General features: G+C 43.5%; 1 protein-coding gene across 3 annotated transcripts in view; it reads right to left on the minus strand.

Moving 5' to 3' along the window:
* WIPF2 (WAS/WASL interacting protein family member 2) overlaps nucleotides 1-23,477 on the minus strand; it is a 47,107-nt gene extending 23,630 nt beyond the window's left edge. Inside the window, exon 1 of one of the 3 annotated variants that reach the window (XM_066364250.1) lies at nucleotides 23,285-23,477. The gene's annotated coding sequence lies outside the window, so the exon portion shown is untranslated. Of the gene's footprint in view, nucleotides 1-3,360; nucleotides 3,412-6,322; nucleotides 6,410-23,284 lie in introns of those variants that run through there. The other 2 variants (XM_066364251.1, XM_066364252.1) reach the window with 2 other exon arrangements.
* Between the last annotated feature and the right edge of the window lie 835 nt (nucleotides 23,478-24,312).

The following is a 24,312-nucleotide window of genomic DNA, read 5'->3' on the forward strand; positions in this document are numbered from 1 at the left end:
CAACCCCTAACAAACACTGATCTTTTTATTCTCTCCACAGATTTGCCTTTTCCAATATGTCATATAGTTGGGATAATAGGCAGTCTTTTCAGATTGGCTTCCTTCACTTAGTAATATGCATTTAAGTTTCTTCCACGTATTTACATGGCTTGATAGCTGATTTCTTTTATGTGCTGAATAACATTGCACTGTCTGGACATACCACAGTTTGTCTATTCATCTACTGAAGGACATCTTTGGTTGCTTCCAATTTTAGCCATTATGAATAAAGCTGCTATAAATATCCTTGTGCAGGATTTCACGTGGACATAAGTTTTCAGCTCATTTGAGCAAATACCAAGGAGTGTGACTGACTGCTGGATTACACGGTAACAAGCTGACAAACTGTCTTCCAAAGTGGCTATACCATTCTGCAGTCCTGCTGCTCCACATTCCTTCAGTATTTGGTGTTGTCAGTGTTTTAGATTTTGGCCCTTTTAACAGGAATGTAGTGGTGTCTCATTGTTTTAATTTGTAATTCCCTAATGACATATTAAGTTGAACATCTTTTCATATGCTTACTTGCCATTGGTATATCTTATTTGGTAAGGTGTCTGTTCAGGTCTTTTGCCCAGTTTTTAATCAGGCTGTTTGTTTTCTTATTTTTGAGTTTTAAGAGTTCTCTGTATATTTTGGGTAACAGTTCTTTATCAGATGTATATTTTGCAAATATTTTCTCTCAGTCTGTGACCTGTCTTCTCATTCTCTTGATTTCTACAACATTTAAAAAATGTAAAATTCTTAGTTCAGAAGGCATACAAAAAGTGGACTATAGGTCATATGTGACTCATGGACCATAGATTATGGGCACCTCAAAGAGTCACATCACTGGAATCTGATCAGAGCATAAATACCATGTGAGAATCTATGTATCAGGTTACAAAAACCTATACAGTTATCCTTCTACTACAGTAAGTGATCCTCATTTAGCAATTGAGACTAAACCCAGTGAACTGTCTTACCCTAAGATATTAAAGTAGGAAGCAAAGATAAAACCAAAATTCAGCACCTTGGCCGGTTGGCTCAGTGACAGAGCATTGGCCTGATGTGTGGAAGTTCCAGGTTCAATTCCCAGTCAGGGCACACAGGAAAAGCGCCCCTTCTGCTTCTCCACCCCTCCCCCTCTCCTTCCTCTCTGTCTCTCTACCCCTCCTGCAGCCATGGCTCAAATGGAGAGAGTTGGCCCCAGGCACTGAGGATGGCTCCATGGCCTCCGCCTCAGGTGCTAAGAAAAGCTCGGTTGGAGCAACAGAGCAAAGGCCCCAGATGGGCAGAGCATTGCCCCCTGCTGGCTTGCCAGGTGGATACTGGCTGGGGTGCATGCAGGAGACTATCTCTGCCTCCCTTCCTCTCACTAAATTTAAAAAAAAATTTCAGAACAATGACTACCCCCAAAAAGCTGTCCCAAGGAAATCCCACTTCTTGACCCCCACAAAAATCAAAGCCAAAATAATATAACCACTGGGGATTACAACTTACAGAATACAAGAAAGGTTCAAGGTAGGATAATCAACTTCATCAACTAATCCACAGAACAACTGTTCCCAAGCAGGGTAATTAACAAAACTGGGACATAGGAAAATTCACAGGTAGCCCCTAGCACAGATGGGTGACCATGTATGTGTACCAAGCCAAGCCTGAAAGATCCAACCAGCATGGCAATCCACTGGGGAGGTTTCATTCTGACATCTTCACAGGGTTGATCAAAATCTTCTTGTGATTAAAGGAATAACCACTTAAATGCTTCTCTCAATGCCTTGAGAATGACGAAAGGAAAAGGCAAATATTTCAAAGGTTCTAGAAAACCAAGAACCTTTATTGGCGAGTAAAATTTGATCAGAATTATGACTGTGAAGGTCTTCAAAATCCCAACTCCTCCCAGTGCAATGCCACTACAGGCTGGCTGGCCAACAGGGCTTTCTGCTCCTCCCACAGAACACTCAGGCTAGGTGGTTCCTGTGGGGGATAGTGTCAGAACTTACTTCAAGAACCGAGCAGCTGCCTCCCCTCCAAGGAAAATACCTTCCCAGCACTGCTTTCAGAGCTAAGTCCATCCAGTCTTTTTTGCCAGGGATTGAACACACGAGGCTTTAAAACTTGATCAGAAAACAGAGGTGAGGGAAGGAGGGGGCTGGATGAAAAAAGGTGAAGGAATTAACCAAAAAACATATATATATATAAACAAACTGACAGTCAACAGTGTGGTGATGGTCAGAGGAAAGGGGGTGGGGTAAGAGTGGTGGAGGCTAGGTAGATGTGGGCAGAGATGAGGAAAATGGGGACAAAAACATTGCTAGAGACGAGGACACACCACACAGCGGGCAGATGGTGGTTTGTTGAGTTGTGCACTTGAAACCTGTATGGTCTTGTGAACCAATGTCATCCCAATAAATTCAATTTTTAAAAAATCAGAGAATAGAAAAAGCATAATTCATCAGAATAATAAATCCTCATAAGCAGAACATCTATCATGGGGAGGGGGAAGGGGAGTAAGACACAAATTCAAAGTAAAAGTAATAAGCCCAGGCCAGTTGGTTCGTGGTAGAGTGTTGGCCTACCATGTGGATGTCCCAGGTTTGATTCCCGGTCAGGGCACACAGGAGAAGCGACCATCTGCTTCTCCACCCTCCTCCTCCTACTTCTCTCTCTCTCTTCCCCTCCTGCAGCCATGGCTAGATTGGTTCCAGCAAATAGACCCCAGGCACTGAGGATGGCTCCTTGGAGCCTCTGCCTCAGGTGCTAAAAATAGCTTGGTTGAGAGCATAGATGCAGATGGGCAGAGCACTGGCCCCAGGTGGGGCTCCCTGGTGGATCCTGGTTGGGGTGCACGCAGGAATCTGTCTATCTCCCCTCCTCTCACTTGGGAAAGAAGAAAAAAATAATGAATGAATGAATGAATGAAAGAAGAGAAGAAGGAAAGAAAAGGAAAGGAAAAAGGAAAATGGTCTGGCCTGTGGTGGTGCAGTGGATACCGGTTCGATCCCTGGTCATGGCACATACAAGACCAGATCAATGTTCCTGTCTCTCTCTCCCTCTCCCCTTCCTCTCGCTCTAAAATAAATACAGTACATTTTTTAAATCAAGACTAGACACTAAAGCAATCTTAAAAATAAAAGGTTGTATACTACTGTAAATGAGTATAAAATGCAATAAATTTAGAAAAATGAAATATGGAGAGGAAATAAAACCATTTTTCTATTTCAATTCTCTAAAACCAGTCTACTTCAAAGCCCCCACAGCATTCTTTTTAAAACCTAGCAAGAAACAATAGGAAAAACAATAGTCTATTTAAAAAAAACATTTTTAACTAATTCAAGTCACCTCAGTTCCTGACTTTTCTGAGTTTCCAGTTCTACCTTTGGCATTGCCACAGTTGAAATGGTCTCCTAGAATGATCGGGAAAAGAGATTCAGACAAATCCATAATTCTTCCAGAATCCACGGGGAGGGCATCCAATGAACACGCTACAAAGTAATAAGTGACCTAAAGGACAACCTTATGCCTAACAATGAGCAGCACTTATTAGGCAAGGCAAGTCTTTTTCTAAAGTCACCCCTGTGAAAGACCACTAATGTATTACACAGTTAAAGATGGCTTTTTAAAGTAGGTTCAATTCTGCCTGACCAGGCGGTGGCGCAGTGGATAGAGTGTCGGACTGGGATGCGTAGGACCGGGATTCGAGACCCCGAGGTCACCAGCTTGAGCGTGGGCTCACTGGGTTTGAGCAAAGCTCACCAGCTTGAGTCCAAGGTCGCTGGCTCGGGCAAGGGGTCACTCGGTGTGCTGAAGCCACCCCCCCATCAAGGCACATATGAGAAATCAATCAATAGACAACTAAGGAACTGCAACAAAGAATTGATGTTTTTCATCTCTCTCCCTTCCTGTCTTGTCTGTCCCTATCTGTCCCTCTCTGACTCTCTCTGTCTCTACCACAATAATAAATAAATAAAAAACCACAGTTTGTGGCTCAGTGGATGAAGCATTGACCAAGAACGCTGAGGTTCCCAGTTCAAAACCCCAGGCTTGCCCAGTCAAGGCACATATGACAAGTAACAAATTGATGCTTCTTGCTCCTCTCTCTTTCTCTCTCTCCCCTCTCTAAAATCAATAAATAAAATCTTTTAAAAAAAAGTTAGTGATTGTTATTTAATAATATCATCTATCTTTAAAAAATAATTAGTAAATAAATGAATGAACTAATGCCAGATGGGAACTAGACTTATCAGGGTGATCACTCTGTAAGGTATATAAATGTCCAATCACAATGTTGTACTCCTAAAACTAATATTATATTGCATGTCATGGACCTTGAGAACATTATACTGAGTGAAATAAGTAAATCAGAAAAAGCTAAGAACTGTATTATTTCACACATCGCTGGGATATAAAACAGACTCATGGACACAGATAAAAGTGAAGTGGTTACTAGGGGGAAGGGAACATGAGGGAGGAAGCAGACAAGGGGGAATGGGGAGGGGGAGAGGGTGGGGAAAAGGGTGTAAAGAGGGACAAATAAAAGTGACAGAAAACGATTTGACTTTGGGTGATGGGTATACAACATAATGAACAGTTCAAATGCTATAGAAATGTTCACCTGAAATCTATGTACTCTGACTGATCAATGTCACCCTGTTCAAGTTAATTTTCTAAATAAAATTTAAAAATTAAAAAAATATATACTGCTCACAAAAATTAGGGGATATTTCAAAATGAATATGAAGTGATAAAATATCCCCTAATTTTTGTGAGCAGTTGATATTACATGTTAACTATAACTGAAAAAAAATTGACTGATGCTTCTCATCTCTCTCCGTTCCTATCTGTCTGTCCCTATCTATCCCTCTCTCTGACTCTCTGTCTCTGTAAAAAAAAAACAAAAAACAAGGACCTGGCTAAACATTTTCCAACACATAGGAGAGCATACCCAAAACAACGAATTATCCTATCTCAAATGTCCAAAATGCTGAGTTTAATAAATCCTGTTCTAGAAGCTGAACAAGACAGGTTTCTACAATCTTGGGCATACATTCTAGTGGATGAGAGAAAGAAGAAACAAATAATCTCAGTATCTCAGTTACTGATAAAAAATAAAAACAGCCCTGGCCGGTTGGCTCAGCGGTAGAGCGTCGGCCTGGTGTGCGGGGGACCCGGGTTCGATTCCCGGCCAGGGCACATAGGAGAAGCGCCCATTTGCTTCTCCACCACCCCCTCCTTCCTCTCTGTCTCTCTCTTCCCCTCCTGCAGCCAAGGCTCCATTGGAGCAAAGATGGCCCGGGCGCTGGGGATGGCTCCTTGGCCTCTGCCCCAGGCGCTAGAGTGGCTCTGGTCGCGGCAGAGCGACGCACCGGAGGGGCAGAGCATCGCCCCCTGGTGGGCAGAGCGTCGCCCCTGGTGGGCGTGCCGGGTGGATCCCGGTCGGCCGCATGCAGGAGTCTGTCTGACTGTCTCTCCCCGTTTCCAGCTTCAGAAAAATACAAAAAATAAAAATAAATAAAAATAAATAAAAAATAAAAACAAAACAGAGAATCATTAAGGGAGGGAGGGAGGGACAGGATTAAGTGCTCTTTCAGATAGGACCACAGGGAGAGAGAGGCCAAGGATGAGGGGCTGACTCAACGAACGTGTCTCCACGAGCAGAGCAAGCAAGCCCTATCACCCTTTGGGAGAAGAGCATTTCAAAAAGAAGGAACAAGCAGCGAGCGAAAAACCACCACGATAAAAACGAGCTTGATGTGTTACAGCAGTGGTTTTCAACCAGAAAAAGTTATAGAACTAGTAAGAAAACTTGGGTAGCTGTAATAGAGTGAGAAGAGTTGCAGATGAAATCTTGGGCCTTACAGGTCATCCTCCAAATGCAAAAGTAGTATCCTCCACTTAATATGCCTATACTACCAAAGTCTAAATGAACCAACAGCTTCCCACCTAAAGGAAACCACAAATTCTATCAGTTATTTCAGTAATCCCAGATTGCACTTGATCTCTTGGCTCAAGCACAGCTAGGGACCTATGTACTAACTGGAAGCTTTCCAAGGTTACAAGTCACCTGATGGTAATCTGCCTCCCTGTCCACCTGCCCTTCAACTTTGCTTCTGAAAAGCGGTACAGCATGGGGACATAGGAGCTCATTACCACAGTGGCGTAATGGCCTCTAGCTCCAAAGTCAAAGAACTCCAACATGGGGCCCTGGCTGTCAGGCTCAGTGGATAGAGCGCTGGTCCAGAATATAGACATCCTGAATTTGATCCCTGGTCAGAGCACACATGAAAAGCGACCATTGCCTGACCTGTGGTGGCGCAGTGGATAAAGCGTCGACCTGGAAATGCTGAGGTCGCCGGTTCGAAACCCTGGGCTTGCCTGGTCAAGGCACATATGATGTTTCCAGCTCCTCCCTCCCTTCTCTCTCTCTGTCTCTCCTCTCTCTCTCTCTCTCTCTCTCTCCCTCCCTCCCTCTCTGTCTCTCCCTCTCCTCTCTAAAATGAATTAAAAAAAACAACAACAAACAAACAAACAAAAAAAACCCCCAATATTGCTCTTTGCCTGACCTGTGGTGGCACAGTGGATAAAGCGTCGACCTGGAAATGCTGAGGTCGCCAGTTCAAAACCCTGGGCTTGCCTGGTCAAGGCACATATGGGAGTTGATGCTTCCAGCTCCTCCCCCCTTCTCTCTCTCTGTCTCTCTCTCCTCTCTAAAAATGAATAAATAAAGTAAAAAAAAAATTAAAAAAAAAAAAAAAAGCGACCATTGTCTTCTCTTCCCCTCCTTCTCTCCCTTCTCTCTCTCCCCCTCTCACAGCCAGTGGCTCAATTGGTTCAAGCATGGCTCTAGGAGCGGAGGACAGCTTGGTCAGTTTGAGCACATCACCCCAAGGTGCTAAAAATAGCTTGGTACTCGAGCAAAAACCCAAGACGGCGGTGCCTGTGTAGATCCCAGTCAGGGCACATGTGGGAGTCTATCTCTCCTCCTCTCGCTTAAAACAAACAAAAAAAGAACCCAACATGAGAGAAGGGCCGGAAGGTACCTAAGAGTATTAGACTAACCACACCAGAAGACTAACAAACAGGAGAAGCCCAACAGGTTCCTACAATTACATGGGAATTGATGTCAACACAGAATTATGAACACCTTCATGTGTTCTACGGCAGAATACAACAGAGGGTCTCCGCTAAAGCATTTTTGGTTTAAAATAGAAGGAAACAGCCTGACCAGGCGGTGGCGCAGTGGATAGAGCGTCTGACTGGGACACAGAAGGACCCAGGTTCGAGACCCCAGGGTTGCCAGCTTGAGCGCGGGCTCATCTGGCTTGAGCAAAAAGCTCACTAGCATGAACCCAAGGTCACTGGCTCGAGCAGGGGGTTACTCAGTCTGCTGAAGGCTGCGGTCAAGGCACATATAAGAAAGCAATCAGTGAACAACTACGATGTTGCAATGAAAAACTGATGATTGATGCTTCTCATCTCTCTCCGTTCCTGTCTGTCTGTCTATATCTATCCCTCTATCTGACTCTCTCTCTGTCCCTGTAAAAAAAAAAAAATTTTTTTTAATAAAAAAAATAGAAGGAAACAGACTAGAATAACTTTCACATAATACAAAGTTTACCACCCTCAAAGGCTTTGTACGGTTTTGAATAATACACAACACTCTTCTCTCAATGGACATGGTGCTTCCTCCCCTTGAAATTCAATTCAGTCAAACCTCTGGTGAAACAGACTTCGATCATGATAGAATTAATTAAAATTCCAAGGTTACTCCACGAAGGGAAAAAAATCATTCTTCCAACTGCAGGCATGTTTTAATTATTGGCAATTCAATTCTGCAGCAAATCTGACTGAGCCAACAAATAATAACACATACCCATTTAATGTTTAAACTGAAAGTCCTAAGACTTCTACAACTAAACCTGGATGTATTATTCTTTTTTTTTTTACTTGATTTTAGAGACAGAGAGAGGAAGGGAGAGGGTGGGGGAGAGGAGCATTCACTTGTTGTTCCACTTAGTTGTGCGTTCACCAGTCGCTTCCTATAGGTGCCCTGACTGGGGATCAAACCCACAACCTTGGTATTTCGAGGTGATGCTCTAACCGACTAAACTAACTGGTCAGGGCTAAACCTGGATGTTTAGCCCTGAGACAGAGAGAGAGAGAGGGACAGATAGAGACAGAAAAACAAGAAGGGAGAGAGATGAGCAGCATCAATTATTTGTTGTGGCAGCTTAGTTGTTCATTGATTGCTTTCTCATATGTGTCTTGACTGGGGGGCTCCAGCAGAGCCAGTGACCCCTTGCCCAAGCCAGCAACCTTTGTGCTATATGATTCCACACTCAAGCCAGTGACCCTGTGCTTAAGCCGTATGAGCCCGCACTCAAGCTGGCAACCTTGGGGTTTCGAACCTGGGTCCTCTGTGTCCCAGGCTGATGCCCTATCCATTGCACCACCGCCTGATCAGGCTGGATGTTTTATTCTTTAGATCAATGATTTTTCACAGTTATAAGCAGCACATAATCCTGGAAGAGAAAAGGAAGGAGGCAGAAGAAAAATATATAACTACATAATAAAATCCTTTCAAATACAATTTCTCTAATAAAACATAAGTATACATCCCAATAATACAGCTTTTCCCCATAATGACTCTTTCCTATTGTCTCATATTATTTTTTAAAAGCCCTAAAAACACAAACTCAGGAGTCCACTTGCTCACATACTACTTGATGTGGCAAATCTCAAGTGCCGCAGGGGTTCTTCTCAGATACAGGGCAAGTGCTCCCATCTAACATGATGGCAAATCAATGCAAGGTCTACTCTTGTATTCAATTAAATAACCACAGCTGCAACGAACGGCTTTATAAAAAGATAACTAATGTAAGAGCAGCTGTAAATTAAATGTATGAAAAACAGCCTAAACAGATTAACATGGAATGACCTCACCAAACGTCCCCAGCCTCAACCACACTCCAAAGCAAAGAGAAAATCCTGTTATCCTGAACGCATTCAAGTATTGGGAAGGTGGAGGAATGTGTGCAGGAAACAATCAACTGTTAATAGTAAGTAGCTAATAACAGGCACAAGACTTCCAAGAACTGAGAACGAGTGAGTAAAGATATGTACTATTTAGCTCCTGACCTCCAAGCAAGTCACAGCAGCTGAGAACATCTCAATTCTAGATATTTTACAGACTGGCAAGAAAAGATACAGCCATTTTTCCTTTTAGACCTAGGGATCTATAAATATACAAAAGAAGAGAATATGCCCTTTTATACTGTCAAAGTTAAAACAAAATTCAAATCATAGTGCTTTAACATCTCCAAAAATGATGCTGCATACACATCCAGGGAAGATCATTAGTACATCTGTTCTCAAAGACTGAGTTAATTTTCCATTTTACTAAAAAAAAAAAAAAAAAAAAAGATTCCTGAATTTGGACAGTAGAATGATGCAGAATGTAACTCAATGTTCATAATTAGTATTTCCTCCCCACCCACACATCCCAGGAACCAGTGGGCTTAGAAATGTTGGCTTAAAAATGGAGTCAAGTTATTACCATCAGTCAGCATTTCACAAGAGAAGAATTAATCAGATGAAGAACACATATTTTAATTTAGAAATCCAGACCAAAGCTAGACAGACTAAAACACAGTCTGAATAAAAAAGCAAAAATTAACCTGACCTGTAGTGTGTAGTGGCACAGTGGATGGAGCGTCAACCTGGAACACTGAGGTTCCTGGTTCAAAACCCTGGGCTTGCCTGGTCAAAGCTCACATGAGAAACAACTATTTCAAGTTGATGCTTCCCACTCCTCTCCCTCCCCTCTCTCTCTTCTCTAAAAATGAATAAATTTTTAAAAAATAAAAAAATTTTCAAAAAGCAAAATTAGGGATAGCCTAAGGAGTTATGCCAGGGGTCCCCAAACTACGGCCCGCAGGCCACATGCGGCCCCCTGAGGCCATTTATCCGGCCCCCACCGCACTTCCAGAAGAGGCACCTCTTTCATTGGTGGTCAGTGAGAGGAGCATAGTTCCCATTGAAATACTGGTCAGTTTGTTGATTTAAATTTACTTGTTCTTTATTTTAAATATTGTATTTGTTCCCGTTTTGTTTTTTTACTTTAAAATAAGATATGTGCAGTGTGCATAGGGATTTGTTCATAGTTGTTGTTTTTATAGTTCGGCCCTCCAACGGTCTGAGGGACAGTGAACTGGCCCCCTGTGTAAAAAGTTTGGGGACCCCTGAGTTAGGCCTTGGAGATTTAAGATAGCAATAAGTGGTTTATTAGAAGACCCTTCTAACACAGTTTCCAAGCTTGCCTAAAGACAAGACACATTTTAGGGCATTTGTTTAAAAAAAAATAAAAAACAAAAACCCTGACCTGTGGTGGCACAGTGGATAAAGTGTCGACCTGGAATGCTGAGTCTGACAGTTCAAAAGCCCAGGCTTGCCGGATTAAGGCACATACGAGGAGCAGCTACTACAGATAGATGGTCTGGTTCTCCCCCACTCCCCGCCTTTCTCTCTCTCAACCCTCTCTATAAAATCTTTAAAAGAGAGAGAGAGATTCCTGGGCCTTAATCTTTGACCTTCTAAAATCATAAATTTTCCAAAAGAGAGACCAGGGAGTATGTATATTCAACAATTCTTGGTGTTAGGGAAGTCTGGAAAACACTAAAGAAGGAATATTAGTAATCAGCTACACAGACACTAGCTGAACAGATACCAGTAAGAAAAACCTGCTGAGTATGTTGGTTAAACATGAATACGCTTAATGCATTTAATCAAAAGCACCATTAAAATTACACAAAGGGAGCTTTTTATTTTATTTTTTACTGATTGATTGATTTTAGCAAGAGAGGAAAGGGAGGGAGAGAAGGAGAGACAGGAACATCGATCCGCTCCTGTATGTGCCCTGACTGGGGATTGAACCAACCTTGGCGTTTCAGGACAATGCTTTAACCAACTGAGCTATCCAGGCAGGGCAGGGATCTTTTTCTTAAAAACATATAAACTTAAAAAGAAAGAAAGAAAGAAAATAGGAAAGGAGACAAAAGCAGAAAGAAGAGATGCCAACAAAATCTTGGAATGCAGATGCACTAGTGATAAATAACTTCTTACAGTAGAAAGAAGCAGATTCCTACCACAAAAAGCTCAGAAAAGGCTCAGAAATTGGAGGCACCTAGTACCTTTGGATAAAGGAGACTAGATGGGGCTAAAACTTGAGAATTGGTTGAGAACTGGTATAAGAAATAGATTCCTCCATTCCCCCTCCCCTTCCTCATATACACTGCCTCAAGACTGTAGAAGACTGGAGAAGCTGACTCAGGGGACCTCTGGGCCTGGCCTGTGGTGGCACAGTGGATAAAATGTCGATGTGGTGGCTGAGGTCACCAATTCAAAACCCTGGGCTTGCCTGGTCAAGGCACATATAGGAGTTGATACTTCCTGCTCCACCCCCCTTCTCTCTTTTTCTCTCCCTCTCTAAAATAAATAAATAAAATCTTTAAAAAAAAAAAAAAGAATCAGCGGGCTTCTGAACCAAGGAACCAGTAACAGCTAAGGGCAGCTGAAAACAGGGGGATCAAGTAAAAGTCTACCTTCTACTCTCCTTTCTCCATCTCCTCCAATTTGGCTCAAAAAACACCTGCTGCTGGGCTTATACTCTCTAGGCAAGACTGCAGGGTCCTCGCTGAGGAAACTGACCAGCTACCAATTCACCCTGGAATTGTGCCCACCACTTGATGAGCCAGGGCTCTACATTCAGAGCTCATTAGTGCCTCATTCTTAAAAATGGACAGATGGCCAAGAATTATCAGACATTTCAAGAAAACCTCTGATAGGAAATCAAAGTAAACAAACCACAATTCCTGACAACGTGCAAAAATATTTTTATATAAAATTCTGAGAATAAAAATAGCTCCTAAAAATCAAAGAAAGGATACTAGAAGTTAAAAATATAATATAAAAGAGGAAGAGGCCCTGGCCAGTTGGCTCAGTAGTAGAGCATCAGCCTGTCATGTGGATGTCCCGGGTTTGATTCCCAGTCAGGGCACACAGGAGAAGTGACTATCTGCTTCTCCACCCCTCCCCCTCCTCTCTCTCTCTCTCTCTCTCTCTCTCTCTCTCATCCCCTCCCACAGCTATAGCTAAACTGGTTCCAGCGCATAGGCACCAGCATTGAGGATGGCTCCATGGAGCCTCCACCTCAGGCACTAAAAATTGCTTGGTTGTGAGCATGGCCCCAGATGGAGGTTGCTGAGTGAATCCTGGTTGGGGTGCATGTGGGAGTCTGTCTTTCTGTGTTCTCGCTTCTCACTGAAGGGGAAAAAAATTAAAAAATTAAAATATATATATATAAATTTAATCTAAAACCCCAAAAATTCTAACACTGTATTAAGAAAAACCAAGCTTCAGACTGACCAAATGTTTAAAAATAAGGTTAAACAATACTGGATATGTTACCAATATAGTTAAGGACAGTAAAAAATCACATCCCTCACCCCCCCCCAAAAAAAAAACCCCAAATAATTAAAAGCCTATTATGCTTGATTCTAAAACCTGTCTTGAATTCCATGCTAATGGAAGCAGGCTGCCTAATGTGACCTGAATCTCTCTGCCACCGCCTGGGTGTAACCAAACATGCTCACCACCCAGAGCTTACCACAGTTAAAACACGTGAGGAATCCAGATCACTATGAGAAATCACAACCAGCCTAACCAGACAGCAGCACAGTGGATAGAGCACCCACCTGGGATGCTGTAGACCCAGATTTGAAACCCAGAGGTCAATGGCTTGAACATGGGGTTGCCAGCTTGAGCCTGGGACCATAGACACAACCCCATAGTCACTGGCTTGAGCCCCAAAGTCGCTGGCTTGAGCAAAGGGTCACTGGCTCGGCTTAAGCACCCCCTCCTCAAGGCACAAATTCACAGTCAATGAATAACTAAACCTAACCAGGCAGTGGAGCAGTGAATAGAGCGTTGGACTGAACACGGAGGACCCAGGTTCGAAACCCCGAGGTTGCTAGCTTGAACACGGGCTCACCAGCTTGAGTGTGGGGTCACTGGCTTGAGTGTGGATCACAGATATGACCCCAAGGTCTCTGGCTTGAAGCCCAAGGTTGCTGGCTTGAGCAAGGGGCCACTCGCTCTGCTACAGCTCTGCCTTCTGGGTCAAGGCACATATTAGAAAGCAGTCATGAACAACTAGGTGCTGCAACAAAGAACTAATGCTTCTCATCTCTCTCCCTTCCTCTCAGTCTGTCCCTATCTGTCCCTCTCTGTCACAAAATAAAGTGCTGTAGCCTGACCATGCGGTGGCACAGTGGATAGAGCGTCGGACTGGGATGCGGAGGACCCAGGTTCAAGACCCCGAGATTGCCAGCTTGAGTGCAGGGTCATCTGGTTGCTGGCTCAAGCAAGGGATCACTCGGTCTGCTGTAGCCCCTGGTCAAGGCACATATGAGAAAGCAGTCAATGAACAACTAAGGATCTGCAACGAAGAATTGATGTTTCTCATCTCTCTCCCTTCCTGTCTGTCCCTATCTGCCCCTCTCTCTCTCCGTCTCTGCCACACAAAAAAAATAAAGTGCTGCAACTACAAGTTGATACTTCTCATTTCTCTCCCTTCCTGTCTCTCTCTTGCTTAAAAAAAAAAAGTAATTGTAAAGGTAAGCACAAACCTAGAAGTATAAATCTTAAAACGAGTTATCTTAGACCCTTTTTAGGACTTGTTTTCAATTCAATGCACTAACTGAAACAAAAAGACAGCATCTGTTAACAAAACACCATTAGAAGTTCTAAGAAACTATTAATTAGATTAAGAAGGTGACTACAAGGTCAGCTGAAACTTAGTCATTGATGACAAAAAAATGACTCTCCTCACTCTAGGCTCGCCATGTGTCTTATTACTAGCCCTAAACTCCCATACACCTCCCTTCATTAGCACACCCCAAGTGGAAAAGTCAGAAGTAAAGAAAATCCAGTGATGACAGTCTCCAGTATGAAAAGCCTGACAGAAAACTTAAACAGATGCTCCATGAAATGTTGATCCAGACAGACTTCGCTTGGACAGAAGTGTCAGGCTTCATTTCAAAGATAATATATTAAGTCCCAACTCACCACAGATAATCTAATAACAAAGCTGTGACTTTCACTGTCAAGGAGTCTCTTCCTTCCCACTCTAATACCCGTAAGCCATCAGCTACACAGATGTTCCTACTGAACGGCTAGAAAAACTTGCACATTTTCATTCCTTGATCACTAGTGACAGGCAGCTAAACCACGGGTCTACTTTAAGTTATGAAAATAGGGCAAGCTGATCCAATCACATAAGAAAGGTACTAAATCAAACAGGCCCACCTGGGCTTTGAGGACGAGTGCTGTGATTTCTGAACAAAAGTCAATATACCTGCAGATCAAAATGCTTTCATGCTTTTTGATAATGGCCCTTGGGCTACGGATTCATTTGTATGTCCAACAAGAGTCATGTATCATGTTAAGACACATGGCCTAGATGAAGGGAATGACAGAATGTTATATTCACCAGTTCATAGTAAGAACATCTGTGCTCTCTCTCTAGTTCCATAGGCTTACAAAAAATAGTCGATATTCCCTAAAAGTAAATAGGTTTTCTGTTTTCTAAGTAGCAGATCTGGCAAACTTACACTCCATCATCCCTATAATCTAAGAATTGCTCCCGAATAATCACTAATCTCTATACCAATTTCTAAGATGCTAAAATTTTAAGACATCCATCCCACAAGTTTAATTTACAGGAATTAAAATAAATCAAGACTAGGCCTGACCTGTGGTGGCACAGCGGATAAAGTCTCTACCTGGAACGCTAAAGTCGTCAGTTCGAAACCCTGGGCTTGCCTGGTCAAGGCACATATGGGAGTTGATGCTTCCTGCTCCTTCCCCTTCTCTCTCTCTCTCCTCTCTCTCTAAAATGAATAAGATTAAAAAAAAAAAAAACACTAAAAGAAATCAAGACTAAAATAGGCTTTATCCAGGGAAATTCACATAGAAAACATGTTCCACTGTATAAGCATCAGATTTCTTTATGACATTGATTGTTTTAGCATTAACACCAATAAATTAATATCTATGGAAAGAACTGACAGAAAACAATCTCTACTATAAAGGTGGAGCTCAACAGTCTCTGTGCTATTTATTCATTTTTGCAGAGATCACACTATCTGAAGCCTTGCCTCCTGTCTCTTTGCTTTTCACTCCCAAAGCTCCAGACACACTGGTACGGCCTTCAATTCTTCAAAATAGCCATGTTCTTTATATCCTCAGGACCTTCATGTATGCCGTGTCCTCTACCTAGAACAGTCTTTTGTCCTCCCTTCATCCTTTAGAGTTCAGCCTTAGAAGTCAATTCCTGTCACCCTGGCCGGTTGGCTCAGTGGCAGAGCATCGGCCTGATGTGTGGATGTCCTGGGTTCAATTCCCGGCCAGGGCACACAGAAGAAGCGACCACCTGCTTCTCCTCTCCCTTTCCTCTCTTTCTCCCCCTATCCCCCCTTCCTGCAGCCATGGCTCGATTGGAGTGAGTTGGCCCTGAGTGCTGAGGATGGTTTCATGGCCTCCACCTCAGGCCTAAGAGCTTGGTTGCATGACCAGGCGGTGGCACAGTGGATACAGCATCGGACTGGGATGAAGGCCCAGGTTTGAGACCCCGAGGTCACCAGCTTGAGCGCGCGCTCATCTGGCTTGAGCAAAAAAAAAAAAAAAAGCTCACCAGCTTGGACCCAAAGTCGCTGGCTCAAGCAAGGGGTTACTCCGTCTGCTGAAGGCCCGCGGTCAAGGCACATATGAGAAAGCAATCAATAAACAACTAAGGTGTCAAAACGAATAACTGCTGATTGATGCTTCTCATCTCTCTCCGTTCCTGTCTGTCTCTATCTATCCTTCTCTCTGACTCTCTGTCTCTGTAAAAAAAAAAAAGTCTTTAAAAAAAAAAAAGAAGAGCTTGGTTGCTGAGCAATGGAGTAATGCCCCAGATGGGCAGAGCATCACCCCCAAGTGGGCTTGCCGAGTGGATCCCAGACAGGGCGCATGCGGGAATCTGTCTCTGCCTCCCCTCCTCCCACTGAATTAAAAAAAAAAGTCAATTCCTCTCTTGCCCTGGCCAGATAGCTCGGTTGCTTAGAGCATGTCTCGAAGTGCAGAGGTTGCCAGTTCAATCTCAGCTCAGGGGACATACAGGAACGGCTCCATGTTCCTGTCTCTAATCTCCTCCTCTTGCTAAAATCAATAAAAACTGAGAGAAGTCAATTTCTCGCTGACCTTCCCTGACTGCCCTCCTTCCCAATCAACCTGGATTAGGCTTCTAATTAGCTGTCTCCATAGCATTTATAGTTCTAAAGTAATTATTTGTTTAATGGATCTTCTCCACTAGACTATACCTGCTGAGTGCAGGAACTGAGTCAGTTTTGTTCACTACTACAGTGTGCCCGTCAAGTCATGGTACATTTTTGACCGGTCAGAGGAAAGCAACAAAAGATGACAGAAATGTGAAATCTGCACCAAATAAAAGGAAAATCCTCCCAGTTTCTGTAGGATGATATGGCAGCATGTGCGCATGCGTAGATGACGACGTAACACCGTGTATACAGCGCAGCAGCCCACAGCCATGCCAGTCGAGATGTGGACGGTACAGAGGAAAGTTCAGTGTGTTCTGTGGCTCGCTAAATTCACATCCGTGACCAAAGTGCAACATGAATATCGGCGTGTTTATAACGAAGCACCACCACATAGGAATAACATTACTTGGTGGGATAAGCAGTTGAAGGAAACCGGCAGTTTGGTGGAGAACACATAGGAATAACATTACTTGGTGGGATAAGCAGTTGAAGGAAACCGGCAGTTTGGTGGAGAAACCCCGTTCTGGTAGGCCATCAGTCAGTGACGAGTCTGTAGAGGCTATACGGGATAGCTACCTAAGGAGCCCTAAAAAATCTGTCCGTGAGCCCACATCGAACTACACTGAATAGCTACGAAACTGGGAGAGTTTTCCTTTTATTTGGTGCAGATTTCACATTTCTATCGTCTTTTGTTGCTTTCCTGTGACCGGTCAAAAGTGCACCATGACTTTATGGACACACTGTATATCTCCAGCACAGTGCTTGGCACACAGCAGGAGCTCAAAAACTCTTGTCAAATAGATAATCAATAGGGTCCCCCTAAAAAAATCAGCTTTATAGTTGTGAGTACACAAAACACAGTTTATTCTTGTATTATTATTTATTAATTAGTGTATTATTTTCCATATGGACATTTATAAACCTACTTTTGCCTACCCCTGTAATTTACCCTACAGATACAATCACACATGCAAAGGATCAAATATATATGATTATTCATATATATTTTATATATGAATATGAGCATAGTTTGTAATAGCAAAAGACTGAAAACATTTAAAATGTCTACCAGTATAGGGCCAGTGCCAAATCTCTATTGCTTATATGGAATGATTGCCAAAATAAGTTAAAAAAAATGTAGAACTTATTAGTAATGTGCTACATTTTTTTTAAAGCAGGAAATATACAAATTTGCTTTATATGTACATGGTATCTCTGGAAAGGATCTTAAGAAACTGGTAATATTAGTTGCCCCTGGGAAGATGACCTGGATTATGAGTAGACAGTAGACAAAGGTTAGAAGGTAGAGTATTCATGGTAAACCCTTTTTTATCTTTTGAATTTTGAAACATGTTAATGTACTGTCTATTTAAAAAGTAAAATTTGGTAAAGATAGTTGTTCTTATTTCTAAGACAGTGATGGAAAGAGTTTAAATATTTCATACCTGGATCTTTGCTGATAAACATCCTACCTACTAGCACTGAGAGGGCAGAAGTGAAAAGAAGGAAAACTTATCCACAAATCTCAGACAGCTTGTCTCACGCTAGATTACATCACTTTAGAAGAAAAGTCCATTTTTTTGCAACCAAATGTCCCAATCTGGATATGTGCAGAATGTTTTCACAGTCAGAAGAGACTACTGGGCCTGACCTGTGGTGGCGCAGTGGATAAAGCATCGACCTGGAAATGCTGAGGTCGCCGGTTCAAAACCCTGGGCTTGCCTGGTCAAGGCACATATAGGAGTTGATGCTTCCAGCTCCTCCTCCCCTTCTCTCTCTCTGTCTCTCCTCTCTCTCTCTCTCTCTCTCTGTCTCTCCCTCTCCTCTCTAAAAAATGAATAAAATAAATAAATAAATAAAAAAGAAGTGAATTGTTAAAAAAAAAAAAAGAGACTACTGGGGGGAAAATGGGGGAGGGGTATTGGATTCAGCGTTTCTATAAGCACAGAAAAAAGGTTGATGAGTTTATACTGAAGAAATATCATAAACACTAACTAAAAATAAATTATCTTCACTGAAGAGTCTCAAAATCTAAATGGAGCTTAATTTGCATCCAAATAGTTTAAGAAAATGAAATTTTGAAAATACAAGAATGAGGAGGAAAGCTACATACACTCCTTAAAGTACAGATTTACCAAACTTCCAGATACTCTTCAGGATCAGGCCCTGGCCGCTGGCTAAGTGGCAGAGCGTAGGCCCGGCCTGTGGATATCCCAGGTTCGATTCTTGGTCAGGGCACACAGGAGAAGTGCCCATCTGCTTCTCCACCCCCCCACCCCACCCCACCCCGCTTCTTTCTCTCTCTCTCTCTCTCTCTCTCTCTCTCTCTTTCTCTCTCTCTCCCTCTCTCCCTCCCTCCCTCCTGCAGCCATGGCTCAATTGGAGTGAGTCAGCCCAGGGAACTGAGGATGACTCCACCACCTCCACCTCAGACGCTAAGAAGAGCTCGGTTGCTGAGCAATGAAGCAATGCCCTAGATGGGCAGAGCATCACCCTCTAGTGAGATTGCCGGGTGGATCCCAGTCAGGGCACATGCGTGAGTCTGTCTCTGCATCCCCTCCTCTTCCTGAATAAAAATTAAAAAAAGAGAAAGATCTGAGATTTATTTAAATACAACTCAGAGTTAAAACCTTGGGACCAGGGTTAAGACCTTTGGATTTGAACCTGTTAAGTTTCCCAAACCTGTATATCAGAACAGAATACGCTGGACTAATGATGGCAGGAGAAAGCTCAATCCAGGGCAACCAGGGAGAGTGTCTTGGGGTTTCTAATGTCACAAAAACCACTGTCATATAGTGCAAGAAATGATCTTCATAATCCATCCAAGACCTATTGGAGACATTGTTATCTTCAACTAATTATGCCCTGAAAAACAAAAGGGTATTTACTAAGTAGAACATACTGAAAGGGGCATTTACTAAATAGAACAAAGTATTTAGTACAGCCATTCTAAACTGTTGTAATTGCCAAGCCTAAGTGGCAAGTTAGAAGCCAATTCCCGGCACCCCTAGTTGATAACTTATTTGCCTCCACAGGCTTTTTCCACAGGTTAAAGCCAAAATCTAAGACTGACACAGGCATTAGCAAACATATCACCATTTTCCCCTACTAACATTGTTTTTCTCCATGAAGTTCATGGAGCATTTTAAATACCCTTCTATAAGATACCAAGCTGTGCCTGTGAGTTTAGCCTGTGGCTCCCCAAGCTCAAAGGCTTGAGAGTGAGAGTAAAACAGAGAAGAAAAAAGTCGGAAATCTCTCTCTCTCTCTCTCTCTCTTCCTCAATGGCCCTGGACATTCGAAGCTAGACAAAGGCAGTGATTCTGCATTTAATCACCAGATGAATAAGAAACAGATTTGAATTTAGAAAAAAAGAACATAAAGGGATACAAAAACGTTCAGTGAAGAGCACTGCCTCTATTTCCTTGCAGAGCAGCCCTCAGAACCTGCCAATGAACCTCATTTGGACATGGAACACCCCATCTACTCTAATCCGGGGCATATCCCTCAAGAGACAGTCAACAGGAACCCTGCCAACTCCTGCTCGGAGTTGTGTGAAGAACAGTAGCAACAAGAGCCTACTTTGAGAAGGAGATCAACAATCACACTCAAGAAGAAAAGAAGTTATTTGGCAAAGGGAAACATGTTGCCAAAATGTTAGTCATAGCTTCAAGGTCCCAGTTTGTGTTTCTCCAACTATTCTTTGCTTTGACAGAGCCCATTCTCTGGCCCAGAAAACACAGCTCAGCCACGGTCACTCACCCCATCCGAAGCAGTCAAGAGTCCTTTCAATTAGGGGGTATCAAACTGTGACACAGACAAGATGCCCACCAGAGACTAAAAAGGAGGAAAAAAATATGTAATTTGCCATTTCCACTCAGGACTGGCTGAAGCAGAGCAATGGAAAAACATAACAGCATAGGAAAAAATGGAAAATCGTTATGTTACACAAGTAGCTATATCAAAAACCTTCCCAAAGCTCTGAGTCCCCACAACTTATTTCAAAACCTTCTTATAAACGAACCAAAAGGACACATTGCAGGTTGAAATGACAGCAAAATATTAAGCATGTTTTTACTCCCAAGTTAGCCTGCAGCTTTTCTGAGGTTTGATTTTCAGAATTATTTCAAGAGCAATAGGAAAACAGACTCAAGTCCACTGGTTGCTCTCCCAATCAAAGAGCCAAAAAAAATCAAGAAAGACCATCTAACACCTGACCAGGTGGTGCCACAGTGGATAGAGCGTTGGACTGGGATGCGGAGAACCCAGGTTCGAGACCCCGAGGTCACCAGCTTGAGTGCAGGCTCATCTGGTTTGAGCAAAGCTCACCAGCTTGGACCCAAGGTCGCTGGCTCGAGCAAGGGGTTACTCAGTCTGCTGAAGGCCCACAGTCAAGGCACATATGAGAAAGCAATCAATGGACAATTAAGGTGTCGCAACGAAAAACTGATGATTGAGGCTTCTCATCTCTCTGTCTGTCCCTATCTATCCCTCTCTCTGACTCTGTCTCTGTAAAAAAAAAGAACACATAACAATTTTCTCTTCAGTAGGAACCAGATTCCTCTCTTCCCTTCTTTTTTTTGTTTTGTTTTGTTTTTCTGAAGTTGGAAACGGGGAGGCAGTCAGACAGACACCCGCATGCACCCGACCGGGATCTACCTGGCACGCCCACCAGGGGGCGATGCTCTGCCCAACTGGGGCATCACTCTGTTGCAACCAGAGCCATTCTAGTGCCTGAGGCAGAGACCATAGAGCCATCCTCAGCGCCTGGGCCAACTTTGCTCCAATGGAGCCTTGGCTGTGGGAGGGGAAGAGAGAGACAGAGAGGAAGGAGAGGGGGAGCGGTGGAGAAGCAGATGGGTGCCCCTCCTGTGTGCCCTGGCCGGGAATCGAACCCAGGACTCCTAAAAGCCAGGCCAACGCTCTACCACTGAGCCAACCAGCCAGGGCCTCTTCCGTTCTTAAAAGTAAACCTGAGAACACATTGGTCTCAACACCTTCCCTCTTCCCCAGCATTTCACCTTTGTGCTGACATCACATAACTTATCAGTACCAACTAAGGTAAACACTACTCTGATACCAAGTGTGAGGTAGAATTAGAAACTGCCCCCTCTTAAGCAAACCCACGTCAGACTTCAGAAATGCTAAGACTTTCAGGAACACTTCTAAGCTAAACCAGTTCACCTATGGGCAAAGTATTTAGGGTATTATGCTCAAAGGAAAAGCTAAAACAGTCAAGACTTCAAAGCATTAACAATAAAGTTAAAATTGCCTATGTGAGCCCTGGAAACAGGGCCAAAGTGACTGGACCAAAGAAAGCAAAAGGCTCTACTGTCTAAAATACTGCACTTCATTGAATTTTCAAAGAGATCATGAGAAAAGTCAATTTCAAGAGTAATTAAAAAATGAAAAAATATACTTTAATATTCTGATGGCTAGACTGCATTCTCTCATATTCTCCATTAACAGAACTCATTCAACAACTCTAACTTCCTATATCTTGAAGGCAGCCAATACAATGTACACAATAATATGAAATTTTTGGCTACTAAAAGTTGAGGTTGAGATAAGTTTAAAAAATGAACATGTATCAAATCTCCAACTCTTTCCTTGCACAGAAATGCAACAAGGCTGAGAGGAAGAAATTTAGAAACATGTCTTCCAATATTTCCACCTTATTTTCAGAGTTCACTTCTTTACAACTGCTTTAAAGATCCCATTTGGTTAACAATCTTTTACAGGTGAGGGACCAAACCCATATCTCAAAGGGAAAAAAAAATGAGACGGTTTAAAACAATTTGTCTCAGTGTTACTTAGTAAATCCATAGGTAGGCTAAAACAGTCCTTATCTCCTGAGGTTCTTTTGCTGAACAACCTGAACCAGCAGACCATGGAGAAAAAAAGTCACTAAAAACCTTCAGTAAGTCATTAAGAGAAACTGTAATGCAAAAATACATCATGAAAAAGGAGATGAATTTTGGGGGACCCCAAAGCAGGAACAGATTATTCCAATCCCTTTAAAATTACAAATTCCAGTACACACCCAGTTCTTCCAGTTTGTCACTCCAGTGTTATCTTTTAAGAATTTTCCTTCCTGTGCTGCAACGAAGAATTGATGCTTCTCATCTCTCTCCCTTCCTGTCTGTCCCTATCTGTCCCTCTCTGTCACAAAAAGAAAAAAGAACTTTCCTTCCTGATCAGTAACTACTCAACAACACACACTGCCCACGTTCAACACGTTAAGATCTCTACCTTCCCTCACTTCACACCACTTTAAGCTGAACCCTCAACTCTAAGTCGTGCCCATGTGCATCCCAGCATTTCTCAATCCAACCTTTACCCAGTTGTGATTCCTAATAAACGCTCTCAAGATTCTCTCTAGTGAGTCAACCTCTCAACCATTGGTTTTTTGTTTTTTTTTTCAACCATTGGTTTTTACTTAACTCAATCCCCCAAATGTCCCACTGGCCTCCTCACCTGGAGCATCCTGTTAATTACCTGTTCCCAACAGGTCCTCCCTCCCCATATCCGTTTTTGCGCACGGTTACCTCCTTCTTCACCCTAAGTTACCGTCTTACTCACCTTACCCAACCCTCAGGATCCCTTATTTCCTGCCTCTTAATAACCTTTCTCCCTATTCTCATAGCACTCTCCCCACACCAAAGCCCGACCACTCCCCCTCACGCCCCCTCTCCTCCGGGTTCTTGGGACCCAGCCCAGTACTCCCTCCCCTCAGGCCCCGCCCCCAGGACCCGTTCTCCTTCTGGCCCCTCCTTCAAAGCCCCTCTCTCCTGAAGCCCCTCCCCAATTCCCCTCCCTCGGCTCTCCCTCCCACTCAGGTCCGCAGGTCTTCTCAGAGACAGACCCGGGCTCCCCGGCCTCTTTCCGACCTGGCCACAGCGGCTCCGGGAGCAAATCCTCCACCACCTCCACTTCGGCTTCCTCCGGTCCTGCTCGACCCCCGCCCGGCAGGCTCCCTTTCTCTCCACCGCCGCCCCTTTTGCCAACCCGGAAATGGATCTGCTCCCACTGTCCCCAGCGTCCGCGAACAAAATGGAGGCGGGGGGGAAAAGAGCAGGGTGCCGGGAGCGAAGAGACGCTACACGCATGCGCTTCTGAAAAGCCCGCCTCCTGCCGGCGCCTGTGAAAGCGGAAGCCTCCGGTAATCACCATCTTGGGAAGGTCGCAAGAATTTCACCTACTAACTTAGAGCAAGGTTTGGAACTTGGGTTTCGATTGTAATCACCTGGGAACACTTAAATAAGTGTTGATGCCCAAGTTGCACTCCCAGAGATCGATTAATTGGTCTGGGGGACGGTATAGGCATCGAGCCTTTTAACACTGTGCAGATGATTCAAATGTTGCCGAGGTGGATAATCGGTGAGCTAAGCAGGGTCTTGAATATACCTCATTTTCGTCTTTATTCCACTACGCGCGTACGCAGTCACACACACGCTACATACAAATGTGCTTCCCTAATTTCTAATTAAGAAAGCCCCCGCCTCAGTCAACCTTGCAAGCTTTGGTTGTCATAGCAACTGAAAGGCGCTCTCCCCAACAAGTCGTGATTAGTGTCATCTTAGCCACCGGAACCCAACACCCATCTCTTCTTTTTTTTTATTTTTATTATTATTGATTGATTTTAAAAGAGAGGAAGGAAGAGAGAGAGAGAAACATCTATTTGTTATTTCTGCATTCATTGGTTGATTCTTGTGTGTGTCTTGACCAGGATGGTATCCAGTCTATGCCACGGTTGCTCAAGCCAACTGAACTATGCCCCATGGCCTGGCTCCTTTTTCCAGGATGGGAGGTTCCCCAGCTTCCAGGGCTGGAGGATGGTGCTGCAGTCTGTTCCAGCTACTTGGGACAGGGAAAGGAATCCTGTGCCCTCCCCAATGGGGCTGCTGACTCCATCCCA

Source organism: Saccopteryx leptura, chromosome 2 (assembly GCF_036850995.1).
Source record: "Saccopteryx leptura isolate mSacLep1 chromosome 2, mSacLep1_pri_phased_curated, whole genome shotgun sequence".
NCBI classification, from domain to species: domain Eukaryota; kingdom Metazoa; phylum Chordata; class Mammalia; order Chiroptera; family Emballonuridae; genus Saccopteryx; species Saccopteryx leptura.